This window comes from Anastrepha obliqua, chromosome 1 (assembly GCF_027943255.1).
Source record: "Anastrepha obliqua isolate idAnaObli1 chromosome 1, idAnaObli1_1.0, whole genome shotgun sequence".
NCBI lineage: Eukaryota > Metazoa > Arthropoda > Insecta > Diptera > Tephritidae > Anastrepha > Anastrepha obliqua.
The window spans coordinates 3,038,177-3,053,106 of NC_072892.1; the positions used below are offsets into that span (position 1 = coordinate 3,038,177).

A 14,930-nucleotide genomic window follows, 5' to 3' on the forward strand; every position below is an offset into this window, starting at 1 on the left:
CAGGAAGGTTCTTCTGTGTGTTTGGTGGGATTGGCAGGGAATCATCTACTATGAGCTGCTCCCCTATGGCCAAACGCTCAATTCGGACCAACAACTGGACCGCTTGAATGCAGCACTCATGCAGAAAAGGCCATCTTTGATCAACAGAGGCCGAATTGTCTTCCATCAGGACAACGCCAGGTCACACACATCTTTGGTGACGCGCCAGAAGCTACGGGAGCTCGGATTTTATGAACAATTGAAAATTCAATAAAAAAACCGCAAGACTTTTTTGACAACCTTTATGTTATCAATTTTTAATTATTTTTTCAACTCTTCCAAAACAGGTGAAATTCACCACAAATCGGACTATTCATTTTGGGGCCTACTATAGACTAGTTCACTAACTGGTACAATGCCGAAGCAGATGCGGAGTAGTTCGTTAAGAGGTATACTTGGCTGCTATAGGCTGACGATTTACCGTTCGCGGGACATCATCTTCTGCTTGATTGGCACGTAAACTTCTTAAGCGAGTTTAACAAAACGCGCCAGTCATTTCTTTCTCGTGCTAACCGGCGTCAGTTGGGCACACTAAGTGAAGCCAAGTCTTACATACACATATATATAATCGTACATGTATATATATGTATGTATATTTGCATTTATGTAAATGAGTTCATATAAATACATCGAATTTAAGTTCGATTCTTCACTAAGTAGTCACATTTCTGCGCTGAAGCAAGTTTAGAAATTTTTCTTTGAGATTATTCACGCATTTAAGCCTTACTCACAGTTGAACTGTGCTACTTGGACCTCAAATATTAAAATTTTTAGATTTTCACTTGTTGAATTCCTAAAATGCCATAGTGGCTTATAATAAAACGAAAAAAGGGTAGATGCGTGTAATCAAAATTCTCTTCAGATCTTTTCTTTTTTGGTTCTATTTAATGCCTTTTTTATTTTGTTGTTGTTGTTTTTATTTTGATATTGTTGTTGTTGTGCTTTTATTTTTTGTTGTTTTTTGTTTTTATTTGCCTTCCATGCAGGCGTCTGATAATGGAAATGAATCTGTTCTTTGTTTTGAATTTTTTTACGCCTTATTTTTTCTTAGACCTTTTGCTTATGATTTAAATTTTATTGTCGTTAATTTCGCTTTGGGAAGGCTCATGTGGACTAATGTATGTATGTATGTAAATTGTTTTATAGCTAATGTGTCAATATTACTCGCAGCCACTAATCGAAATTGATTACGCTTCGTAAGATGTTCGAGAGTCTATATTAGGAAATAATAATTTTTTTGTTTGTTTTTCTGCTTTGATGTGAAGCTTAAATGCAGTATTGTCTTTCTTTTTCTTTTCTATGAGATGCTGGGTTGTTTTTAGATGCCTTTTAGATGCTTCAACTTCGGAAACTTTGCAGCGCTGAAATTAGTTCTGGTTGATTTGGTTCAATTTATTTGAAATGAAAAATTTCCTCTCAGTTTGATGAATACCTTGATTTTGTTATACATTTTTTTCTTGTACTAGATAATTAAATTAGGCAGACTATTTTATTCAAACTTTTACTATTTACACTAATTAAAATTTTTCATAATTTTTCCAGATTTCTGATGCCATTTGCCGCCAACTTAAAAGAAAAATTACTTGTATACAGCACAGGTACTTATCAATCGATACTAATTTTTTATGTAAAGTGTCTTTAGTTTTTTAGTTTTTTAATATTTTAATTAGCTAATTAGTGAAAGAGCCAAGGCAGAATATGCTTTATATATTTTGGCAGTGCCGGCATAAACTGTAGATCCCTTTAGATCCCTCCATTTGTAGGAAAAAATTTAAAAAGCGCACCACAAAATGAAGGAGAAGCTCGGCTAAACACCTAATAAAGGATGTACACGTCAATGTACAAATGTATGTATGCATGTATAAATGCGCTACGATAGGAGCATATTTTAATTACTTGTTAAGGATAGAGTAAGCAAAAATTTTGTGTAAAAGAAATAACGTATGAATAAAATAATCACTTCAAGTTTGACTTTGGAAGCAAGCGTTTTATTTTTTTAACGTTCACCCGCGTTAGAACATTAATTTGCACCTTACCAGCTCCTCGCCGCCATGTTTGAATAGCTCAGCCGGCAGTCCGTCGGCGCCCGCGGCTTTATTGTTCTTTTGCCGCGTTATCGCTATTCTCACCTCGTCGTGGTCGGGTAGCGGAACGTCAATTCCATGGTCAACGATTGGGGTATCGGGATCTTCACATTCTCTGTGACATGCGCAGCTATCACTATTAAGTAGGTTCGAGAAGTGTTCCCTCCATAATTTAAGAATGCTCTGGATGTCGGTCACCAGATCCCCGTCTTTGTTCTTACAGGAAAACGCCACGGTCTTCAAACTTTCTGTAAGCCGCCGAACTTTCTGATAGAATTTTCGGGCGTTGTTCCTATTGGCCAGCATCTCAAGCTCCTCGCACTCACGTATTTCGGCCTCTCGTTTCTTCTGTAGAATAATACGTCTCTCTTCTTTTCTTAGCTCTCTGTAGCGATCCCACATGGCTCGCGTTGCGCCCGATCGCAAATTCGGTGTCGGATTTGTTGTTGGAGGGAGACTTCGTCGCCAAGTACTGTCGTTCACTCCGGTGGACGAGCGTCTCGCAACAATCCGCATCATAGCCTGTTTTTTTTAACATATCGCTAATTTGCGCCCACGCCCCGACGGAAGAGAAGGACGATGCGACCAAAGATTCCTTCTATGAGCGCCTGGAACGATCGTATGAGCGCTGCCTCCGCCACGACATAAAAATCGTGCTTGGCGACTTCAACGCCAGGGTGGGAAAGGAGGGAATTTTTGGTCCCACAGTCGGAAAATTCAGCCTGCACAACGAAACATGCGGTAACGGACAGAGGCTGATCGACTTCGCTGGAGCCCGAAACATGGTAGTCTACAGCACCAGATTCCAGCATAAAAGTATACGCCAAGCTACCTGGCTGTCTCCTGATCGAAAGACGCGAAACCAGATCGACCATGTTGTGAAAGATGGAAGACACTCTTCTAGTGTATTAGATGTACGTACGATCCGAGGACCCACCATCGACTCGGATCATTACCTTGTTGCAGCCAAACTGCGCACACGCACACTGTGCAGCGAAAAGCGTCCATCTAACTACGCAAAGAATGTTCGACATCGAAAAGCTGCAATCACAACAGACAGCCAGAAGATTCGCCACTCGACTCTCACTCTTGCTCTCAGAGGGTACTGCCCAACAAACCGGCATGCACGAGCAATGGAGCAATATTTCTCGTTCTCTACGTACTGCCGTCGAAGAATAAATCGGATTCCGGCGAGCCCGAAAAAACAATTGGTACGACGAGGAATGTCATGCTGTCGCCGAAAGAAAAGATGCGGCTTATAGAGTCGCGCTGCGATGGGGCTGCTTGAACCATATGCAGAAGAATCGTCCTGGCCACTCCCAAGTGAATGGCGATCAGTAGCTTTCCCCACTTGCGTGGACTTCTACGTATGGAACCATCCTCCTAAGTATGTAATATACATAAATACTTTTAAATACATAAATACTTTTTCTATTTAGAGGGAAATTTCATTATTTCTTTCTTCAGCTCCTATTGGAGCATGGGACGTCAAGGGCATTGGGTGAGATGCTTAATAAAACCTCCTTAAAGCTTGGCCTCCTTTTCAATAAGGAAATTTCGTGTTACGATCTCAAAGCGGTTCAATCTCCTTTTATGGATATGTATGTATGTATGTATAGAGAATCTCCTTCTTAAATTTATCACCCTAAGTAAGCCAGTTTATGCGGAGTTCAATGATCTTTAGTGCATCTACATGCACTTTGTATATCTGTCTCAGCTTACTAATTTCAAGAACGCAACGACATATGTATGTATGCACATACACACATGCGAGTATATAGTAAGTATGTATATGTATAATCTCCTTCAGATCTGCAGTTAGTGGAAAATGCACCTTAAGTGGTGCATTAAGATACCTGAGTATCCGAAACTAAATTAACAAAGTCTTATTACATAATTATCAGCGGCGGTCAATGCACTGAAGGTTGAATAGCCTTTAGTTGCCCTCAAAATATTATATATATTTCGATTCCTTTTTAACCAGACATTGATGAGTGCGTCACAAAAACAGATGCATGAATGCACATAAATGTATGTATAAACAACCATATACATATGCAGTATGTGCTATATATGTATGTATGCGGAAGCATCAAAAGACTCGAAGAAAATTCCGACAAAAACTTAATACCTGCTTGAGTCATTTTTTAAATTTTATGTTCTTCTGTGAAGAAAACATATTTTAATTGTTGGTCTGCCTTTTTTCATATCCTCACACAAGCACACGTATCTACAAATATGTATGTATATATGTATATATATTTGTAAACATGTGTAACTAATTTATCACATTTCCTATCATTTATCAGGCTTTAATCGGCTTGTTGGTGTGTGAGTGGGGGTTGGTTTTTAAGTAGATTTGTACGAGCTTCTAGAAATTACAAGTGTATACCTACATACACACATATATATATATATACAAATGGATAAGTATACACATATGCGCATACAATAAAAAACGAATTGATGAAATGATGAAGCAGCCTGCAGGGAAAATCTGAATTCGTATGAAGTGAAGAACTCATAAGGCGTTGACAGCAGTTAGAAATTTGTATTACTAAAGGTTAAGTTCAACTGAGGATTTATGTATGTAACTTTTTTCCTGGAAGAATAATGATAGAAATTATCACACACATTCTGAAATTTATATGATTTGTTTTATCTGTGAAATTAAGTCTTTGTATGAAAATATTAGGTTGGGTCGAACTTTAGCTCCGCGGCGATGCTACGACTACTAACATGCCGGTAAACTTCGATTATTTCTTCGATTTTATCGACATTTTCCACGATGGGCCTGCCTGTGTAAGATGTACTATATCTTTAACATCAAAAATGCCTAAAGGGAATTTGCGGAAACAAAAGTGTACGTAATTAGCTGTTCAGCAGTATCGGAACTATAAACGCCATTCACAATTACAGCGGCCTGGCTTGGATTTTCGCCTTTATCAAAGAAAAACTGTAAGTGTACCGAATTTTCTCTTTGCTGACTTCCATTGTTAACACCCTGTAACTCGCAGCTGAATAGAAGAAATAAAAAACAGCAAACGATTTTTTTTAGTGTGAAATGTCACCTTGACAATGAGCATAAACTTTAAATTGTTTAATCGATACTTTACGAGATATCGATGATTACAGCCACGTACCGAGAAAATAATGGATTTCTTTGCCCCAAAACTAATATTTCTAATTATTTATAAGTATTAGGGGAAGTGCACTGTGAATTTTCTGCAAAGGGCTGGAAGTACTACTAGTTTCAACTTAAATAAAGTTACAAAAAAATTAATAATTGGCGCGTACACTTCTGTTAGGTGTTTGTCCGATCTCCTCCTCCTATTTGTGGCGTGCGTCTTGATGTTGTTCCACAAATGGAGGGACCTACAGTTTTAAGTCGACTACGAACGACAATGTTTTTTATGAGGAACTCTTCTATTATTCAAAGTTACAAAAATCTTCATATTCGTCATCATCAGACAGCTTTACATCTCGGGCTGAGCTTTCCATCTTCCCCTTTGCAAATCCGCAGCAGCTTCTCATTGTTCATCTTTGATTGAGATTGCCCATGACTTACAGCCATACGTCGAAACTTGGCTACTGTATTTAAAGCTGCACGAGAGTAGTCTGGATTTTTGTAGTTTCAGGTTTGCGTAGAAAGCTGTCCCATAGTTATATTTTCAGGCTTCCACCTTTCAACATCGAGTGACATTTTCATGTATTTGGTTTATCGGCATTGATATGGAGCCCGTTAGCCTTTGCTTTGGTTTTGACGTTAGAGAAAAGTCAATCCATGTACGTTCGATTTCGATACGCAATGGTTAGGTCGGAGCGGCTGATAGATGATCGGCTTTCACATAGTCCTTGATTGCGTAGTGTGCAATGAAAACAGTTACGAAAATTTTTGAAGTGAAACTTCTTTTGTCTCGAAGGATGAAACGCTGTGAGGAGTAAAACCATAGCGTTTCATCGATATGTGACGCTACGCCAGCGCCATCTGTTAAAAGCGTGGCGTGGATGAAACGCTGTGAGGAGTAAAACTACGCTAAACTACGTAAAACTCACGCTATGCCAGCGCCATCTGTTAAAAGACTGGCGTGGCGTGTCGTCTTATCGAATGTAATTTGTAAATATGACATTTGATTGATGGCCGCCGTAGCCGAGTGGGTTGGTGCGTGATCACCATTCGGAATTCACAGAGAGGTCGTTGGTTCGAATCTCGGTGAAAGCAAAATTAATGAAAACATTTTTCTAATAGCGGTCGCCCCTCGGCAGGCAATGGCAAACCTCCGAGTGTATTTCTGCCATGAAAAAAATCTGCTCATAAACATATCATAAAACAAATTGAAATAAATGTATAAAAAAAAAAAATTTTCTTGTGATTCGAACCAAGGATTTCGGATCGGAAGCCCACATTGCTAGCCGCTGGGCTATCGCGCTGTGCTGTCGCCGCAAAATAATGTATCATAAATCTGTTTACCATACCAAAGACCATACACTTTGCGAACGCATTTCGGTGGAAACAGTTGACAGTTATCCCAAACACAATATTATTAGTAACGCGAGACGCGTCATAGAGTGTGTGTGTAGTTTTGAGCAAATCTTACAAACATATTTTGTTTTGTTGATTGATTTCTGTTAAATATGGCATCAAATCAACAAAAACGGAAACCGAAAACAGGTGCTGAACGGCAACGTGAGTATTTGGAGCGTAAAAAATTAAGAGCTACTGTTGAACACCGTGACAGTGAATCCTCCGGTTGTACGATAAGTGATAATTTGTAGTACCAACAACAAGATGCGGAACTACCATTGATGCAGTATTTCATCGATACCTTGATAGATTAGAATGTAGATCATTTTTTACGTATTTCAGTTACCATAAAGCCCTTGTTTCATTTTTGGAAAACGAATCCAATAATGATAATGACAATGCCGAGAACCAAATGTAATTGAGTACAATAAATTCATTTCTTTTTATATTAAAATAAATAAATAATTCTGTTTAATAAAATTCCATTCCATGCTTTCCATGACTTCTGCATGCATTATATTGAAATAATAGTTAAATTATTGATTTGTTGATAAAAGAAGTTTCACTTCAATCGTGCGGGTTCCGTGAACTACCACACACTTTCTTTTGTTTAATTTCATTGTCAAAATACTTTACACCGTAGCAAGAACCTTCTGGGATTTCTTTCGCCACTTTTTAGTTACTCTTGGGAATGTGGGCCAGCAAGCGTGTGCCATATGGTCAACGAAAATGTGATTCGAAAGAACTATGTTAATATTGCCGGACTTGTTTTCATCTCGTCTTGAACTGAATTTCATTTCACTAAAGCTTTTAACAAAGTTGAACATTTCACTCGCCAGTTGGGGAAAGGTTCAGGTGGAATAACTGCTGCCTTGCGATAATTAAAATTGGTGAGGATTTTAAAAGTTCAAAATAAATTTAAAATATTAAAAAAAAAAGATTTTGTGACATAGAAACAGAGTTTTTTTGGCGAAACAAGAAAATCAACTCTTATCCGAACGATCCGTTCCGTATACAAAAACGAGAGACTTGACGCTAAAGAAACGAAAAATATGGCTTGACGATAATCAATTTTTTCCCCTAAATTTTTCTTGAAATTAATTAGAAAATTTAATAAACATTTATTTGATTCAACTATTTGTTTTTGTGAAGGTCATAGCCGAGTGTGTTGAAAGATTGGCCATGAATTTTCCCAAGTAGCCATTCCTTTCAAGGTTTAGGTCTTCGATTTATTCGAATATTCAAAATAAAAAAAAAATAAGATGTAATAACAAAGCGTCGTCCTTTTCTCGTACTAACTGGTGCCAATTGGTGAAGTGAATTCCTTCTCTACCTGATCTTTCCAACGCAGAAGAGGTCTTCCTCTTCTGCTATCACCAGCTGGTACCGCATCGAATACTTTCAGAGCTGGAGGCTTGTATCAATTCGGACGACATGACCCAACCAACGAAGCCGCTGGATCGTCATTCGCTGTGCTATGTCTTCGTAAAGCTCCATCGCCAGCGATACTCGCCCTTGCTAATGTGCAAGGTATGCCTGGTCGGATATTGTCATCGTCCAAGTATCTTCGCCGTACGTTAGGATGGGCATGATGAGAGTCTTGTTGATTGTTAGTTTTGCCTATTGTCAATTGTCTACTTATTCCAAAGGCCGTTATAAACAGTTATTAAAAAAATACTGGTAATATTATATTTTCTTATCCATTGATTCAAGTGAAAAAATGTGTGAGACAAGTAAGAATATAATGAGAAATTAGTTTAGATTGAGGGAAACAAGGCAAGGGAATAGAAAGAAACAAGTTCCATGTAAGCACAAAAAAGTGAACAAACACTACAACTACAATACGTCAGCTCAATATTTGATTGTGTTAAATTCACTGAGAGCCGAATAGCGGTACCGCTATATGCGCAACCTTCCGAATTCTCTCAAGCGTGGTATAGAAACTAGTTTCAAATTCACTGGAAGAGCACCGGTTCCTAACCAGGAGTTCTTCTGCAGAGCACCGAGTCTAACAGGTGGAATTACAAAGCCAACAATCAGAATAAAGAAAAGTAAAAAAAAAAAAACCATGAGTACCAACAACAATATGATGTGTGCATGCATAAGCGTCTACATAAGTATGTAACTTCTGAGAGCATAATTATATAGCATACTCGCATGCAGGGGTCATATGAGAGCATCAGAAACAGAGGCAATACAAAGTTGAGGTGAGCAAATGTCTGTGAAAATAAATTGAGCTGCAAAGTAGCTCAGGATACCAAAATGGTTAGGGGGGTGATCCAGGACTATGCATTTTTTCTGCTCTTTCATGTTTATGTGCATACATAAGTTTGTTTTTGTGGAGGAAGACAGTTAACGATTTACAACAAATAGTCCCATTAATAATACCCGCTTTGAATTGTTTGTAATGAATTTCCTTGGCTCAATGCAGAAAAGCAACCCAGTTGAAGGAAGTTCAGAGGGGAGAGAGCTGAAGAAGTAATGAAGCAGGTAGTTCAGTCAATCGAAAGCAGACAATTTGGATTTGGTGGTTCAAGTAGTGAGTGCCAAGTAAGTGCTTATTTAACTCTGATTGCGCCATTAGAGTTAACTAGAAGTGTGGATGCATAATAAGTACGTATGCATGTGTGTATGTATATGCGTGTATGTAAGAAGCAAAGAACGGATGCTGTTGGTCTTTGGAATTGCTTGAGTATCACAAAGAACTGTGCCTATGTATGTGTATGCATGCACCTGAGCTATTATTACTACAACAACAAACGCCAAATAAACAATACCCTATGCATTCATATGCAGATGTGTGTATGATAACAACAACAATATTAACAACGACAAATACCAAATAACGGCCGGCGGCGCGTAATAAATAACATTCGTATGTTTATGTTGGCTGCTGAGGGGGATAGAATTGTGGACCCATTGAATTCTGAAACGGAATTATTTTTATTTTTTTAGATTTTTCTTACACTCAAAAGCACTCACTTACTATTGTGCTAATGAATGGGTGCAACTTTGTCGAGTAAGTCGAGAGTTAAATGACAGGAAAAACACATATGCACAAACATACATATACACAAATTTTTACATGAAAACTAAAACCGATAATAAAAACAAAAATGTCAGATAACAAACAGCAAGCCAGAAAAAATAAACCATAAATCCGAAACGTTGAAAAGAGCGAATATAATTCAAGCGGAAATAAAGGAAAATTCTTAGTTTTAAATACCACAAAAAATCGAAAAAAAAAGATTAACCAAATTGATATTTCACAGCAAATGAAAATTGAAGGTTAAAAATTGTTCATTGAACGCCGCGTATAGTGATTTTTGCCGTTATTGTTTGTCTTCCCTTCTAAAAAAATGAAATTAGTGTTATTAGACACAGTTTCCGATTTGGTGCTGATCGGTTTGGTTGCAATGTTTCTGGTGATTTTGGTGCAGTTGTTGCAGTTGGTAACCGAACAGGTGAGGCAGAAAACAGTAACTGTTTGTCAATTGTTTACATATGTATGTATGTACATATGTGCGTGAGTAAATAGTAAACGATTTTTGGAAAGGGAAACATAGAACACGAAACAGCGGAAAATTTGAAAGCGTACAAACCACAGCTTCTATGTAGTAGAGGATGCCCATTCTAACCCGGTATGTCTTATTTTGTTTTACGAGGAGAGGCCTTATAGACAATCCTTAGAAGCTTCTGCTAGACCCCAATCAAGACGAACTCCAAATGAAGCTACCGTCATGGAATTTCTGAATTTACGAGTCTTATTTGATGAGAGTTTCACTTGCATTAGCCACGTGAATTGTGTGATTCCTAAAGCCTATGCCAATTTAACATTCTTAAAACGCTACTTGAAAGGCTTCAAGAATCCTTGCACTAGAAAGTCGCTTAATAAGTCGCTCAGTTCGTTCAAAACTGGATTATGATTTAATAATTTGTGTAATCCATTCTATAATTCGTAATCTGATCGAATTGATCGAGTCCAATGCAACGTCACTCGTTTCGCTTTTCAATCACTTCATTTTGATGACCCCGTCTCGTCTTGCACTGCGCGTTGCTTGCTTATAGATTGTTTGATGATGCTATTAGTGATTTAGTTGATTCCCGCCAATTCTCCAGCCGATAAGCATTGTAACTAATAGGAAGCTATATTTCTATTATAATTTTCATGTCGTCGCTTTGAAATCTAATTACTTTAATTTTGCCACAATTACTAGAGCAATTAGCGAGCTTAATAAAAACTACAATTCCTTGATCTCGATTTTGCTATGCCGAGATTTCTATTTGTGTTTATAATTAGCACCACTTGTAATTAGTCAGAAAGAAATTATCATAAAGCTCTTTAGTTGTTCTTTTTTTTAAGGTTTTGTATCATAGACTTAATAAAGAAATGAAATGAAAAACAAAGTAGAAGTGATCGGTTGCTGCTACCTGAATTCAGTATGAGAAATTAAAGCTAATGTTGATATTTCTAGGACAGATGTTTAAAATTTTACTCCAGATAGTTTTTAGAACAGAGTTGCCACTCTTTAAACATTAAAGTTAGGCGTTTATTATTATATTAGAGACTTAGCAATTTAGAGCTTTTCCACTTTATTATTCTTAAAAAATTTTCCACTGTGTAATTGACATGATTAAAAACAAGCTTTTTAATATTTTCCAAGTTGTAAAAGTTGTAGCGTTGTCCCATTTGTTGAATATCGATTTGATATCCTATACGATACGCATGCAAATTTTGGGTTTACCCAAAAATGTAATAAACTTAACTGAAGTGTAATAAATTAAGTTAAATGAACAATTTGAAATAATTTTCCCTAGAACTCCAAGAGAAAGGGAAAAAGAGAAGAAAAGTTAAAGAGTGGAAATAAATCCCAGTTATTATATTTTTACCAAAACAATCGTATAAAAAGGTTTTTGGGCTTATAACCAATTTTTTTGAAAAATGTTGAATTGTTGTTGTAAAATTTATTATTATTATTTATAAATTAACTGATTCTTTTTTTAAATTGTTGAAAAGTTTGTTATAAAAAAATGTTAAAGAAGTTATATAAAGAAATATGCTCAAAATTTTTTTATTATTAAATCTATTTTTTTTTTAATTTTTTACTCAAAATTTTGTATAAAAATTGTTTAATAATTTTTTATAAAAATGTTTAATAATTTTTTATAAAATTTTTAATAATTTTTTTGTATGTACATAAATATTTTTTGTTAAAAATTATTATTTTATTTTATTTTGTTTTATTTTTTAATTTTATAATTAATTTTTATTTCTTTAAGTAGTTATACAATTTATTATTTAAAAAAAAACTGTTATTTTTTACAAAACGCGAACAAATTTTTATTTTAAGTTTTATTTAAACATTTTAAAATATTTTTTTGAAAACTTGTTGTAAAGTTCGTTATTATTAAATCTATTATTTTTTACAAAATTGTAATTAATATTTTATATTCAATATAATTTTAAATTTTTTTCAATTGTAAAAAAAAATTCTAAAAGGTAGTTATAAAAATTGTTATTACTAAATCCGTTTTTTTCACACAACGCTAATTAATTTTTTATTTTCAATTTTATTTAAACACATTTTATAAAAATTTCAGAAATTTTTGTTTATAAAAAGAAATTATGCAATTTTTTTTCTTAAATTATTTTTTACAAACCTCGAATTAATTTTATGTTTAGAAATTAATTTAAAAAAGGTTTTATAAAAAATTGTTCGACATTTTTTCATAAAAAGTAATTATAAATTTTTTTATTTTTAAATCTATTATATTTTGCTCAATGCGAATAAATTTTTTATTTACAGTTTTTTTTAACAATGTTTAAACAAATTTTATAAAAAGGTTTTAAATTTTATTAATATTTGTATGTATTTGTAAAAACATTTTATTTTATTTTTAAAAAATTGTATACAAATTTGTTAAAATTGTTTTTATGAGGTGCATTACTTTTTGAAAAACTGGAATTATTTTTTATTTTGAAATTAATTTAAAAAAAATTATATAATAAGTTGTTAAATTTTTGTATAAAAAGTAGCTATAAAATAAGTAAGTAAATATTATTAAATATTTGTTTTATGAAACTCGAACTATTTTTTTATTTTTAATTCAATTTAAAAAAAATGTTTATTTTTTTATAAAAAGTAGTTATAAAGTCTATTATTATTAAGTGCATTATTTTTTAAAAAACTTGAACTATTGTTTATTAAAAAAAATTTATAAAAAGTTGTTTCGAAATTTTTTTAATAAATACATTTTTGTAATATACAAAACTCGCATTAATTTTTTATTTTCAACTAAATTTACAAAATTTTTATGGAAAGTTGTTCAACATTTTTTCATAAAAAATAAGTTATAATTTTTTTATTATTAGTGATGTAGTTATAAAAATTGTAATTTTTTATAAAAAGAAGTTATAAATTTTTTTATTATTAAGTCCATTATTTCTTACAAAATTTGAATTAGCCTCTGACTTTTATAAGGGCAGGTAAACGTTTACCCCTTAACCAAAAACAGCATTCGAAGGACCTTCAATTAATTTTAGGCATTTCTATACAGAGGTATGAACTGATATTGTATGACGAATATTTTTATAGGTACTCTATTTTAAGCTATTACAAAAAAAATTATATTTCCTTGATATGTCTGGTTCTACTGGCTTTACAGAAGCGTATCACGGTCACTCTTTTCTTCTTCGGGGGCTTCTCGCTGGCTTTCCAATATACAGTCAGGGCAATTTTGCAGGTTCACAAAGTCGAAGGTATGAAAATACGTCTCGTCCAAAACTTCCCTTTAACACAGCTGCTAGTTGGGAAAAACGTCAGTGTTAATAAAACAAGTAACCCACATTCGAGCTACCCTGTATATGGATGTACATACGTATGTATGCGTATACTGTCGGATAATATTCAAATTAAGTGCGCATTATTAAGTAGGTCAAAACAAATCGGCTTACCTAAAGAAAAATGCTTACCTGTTTCTATTGAAAATGTTTGATTAAGTGTTCTTTGTTGACTCAGTTTTTTTTTATTTGTCTGCATTTTAATTGTTTTAGGGCTTGTCGACAAATAAAAACTTAATTGTTCAAGTACATTTTCAACTTTTTTTCATTTTATATTTGCTCCTGTAATTAGAGCGATTTGTGTTTGGCATTTATTATCACAAAATTGGTTTAATCAGTTAATATTTTTTTATTTATTCAGGGGTGACACCTGCAAAGCAACCAAGTTCGTTGTTATTGCTGTGGTAGCAGTTTACTAGGCCCTTCCAGTGCACTGTAGGTACCGATCGACATCATCTAACTCATCCAATGGTAAGAACAGAAAATGTGCAGTTTCGACAAGTTGTATCCAGCGGGAGAGGGGTGTTAGGTGAGTGAGTTTGAGAGGTCATGTGAATAGGTGGTTAGTATTGTGCGGGGTAACTTCACATGCCGGACATATACTGAGCATATCGAGGTCGATTCAGTGTAAGTAGACCGTAACTGAGCCAAAATTACGCCGGTCTCACGATGCAGCTGGAGCTCTTCGTCTGCTATTGGTGGTGGTTTGACTACATTAACGGCATTCCGGCGTTGGGGAATTAGAAAGGTGGCGAGAGTTTCCCGATTAATTTCGTTTAATCTGCCTGTCTATATAGTTTCCGATCCAGTAGTTGCAGTCGTGTTTGGGTCTCGTCGGTGTAGTTGAAGAGTTCATGACAGTCGGTTCTACGTACCGGAATGAATCGAGTTTTTTGCGATCAAGGGCTGCATACGCAGTAAACTAACCCTGTCTAGTGCGCTGAACCCCAGACATTCTTGAAAAGGTCTATTAATGAGGTAGCAAAACTCGTTCTCAGGCAGAGGAGGAGTGAGCTACACGCCCTGATTGGCTTTATTATGGAACACAATCCGTGGCGATGACATGGTCATCCTAGGTGCCATGGACGATCTAAAGTATTTGTCTTTTCTGGAGAATGTGGATGTTAGAGAGCATTTCCTCTACCGCAATCTGACTTTTGCCAAGCTTAGATGGTATATTTTTCTCTCTTTTTGGTATCTCTTTACAAACTGTTTAGATGCATAAAAGCGGCTGGGAAGCCTGCAGAAACCCACTCCACTTGCCCTCCCTATCATTAAAATTCTCTCTCCTGGCCATAAGTGCAACGGGCAATATTGCCTGAATGCCTGGGAAAATTTCCGGCCATCCACGATTTCATTCCATTCCATGTTTTGTTAACTTCCGAATTACCTCAGATTGAATGTTTTGATCGTCCAGAATTCAATGTTTAAATGGAGCTTG

At 35.2% G+C, this 14,930-nt stretch overlaps 1 protein-coding gene across 5 annotated transcripts in view; it reads left to right on the forward strand.

The window, feature by feature from the left end:
- Nucleotides 1–14,930, forward strand: part of LOC129235674 (uncharacterized) — a 206,045-nt gene that overhangs the window by 73,653 nt on the left and 117,462 nt on the right. For 2 of the 5 annotated variants that reach the window (XM_054869652.1, XM_054869653.1), the window contains exon 2: nt 1,582–1,637. The exons of 1 other annotated variant lie outside the window; for it this stretch is intronic. The gene's annotated coding sequence lies outside the window, so the exon portion shown is untranslated. Of the gene's footprint in view, nt 1–1,581; nt 1,638–9,714; nt 10,113–14,930 lie in introns of those variants that run through there. 2 more of the 5 variants (XM_054869651.1, XM_054869654.1) reach the window with 1 other exon arrangement.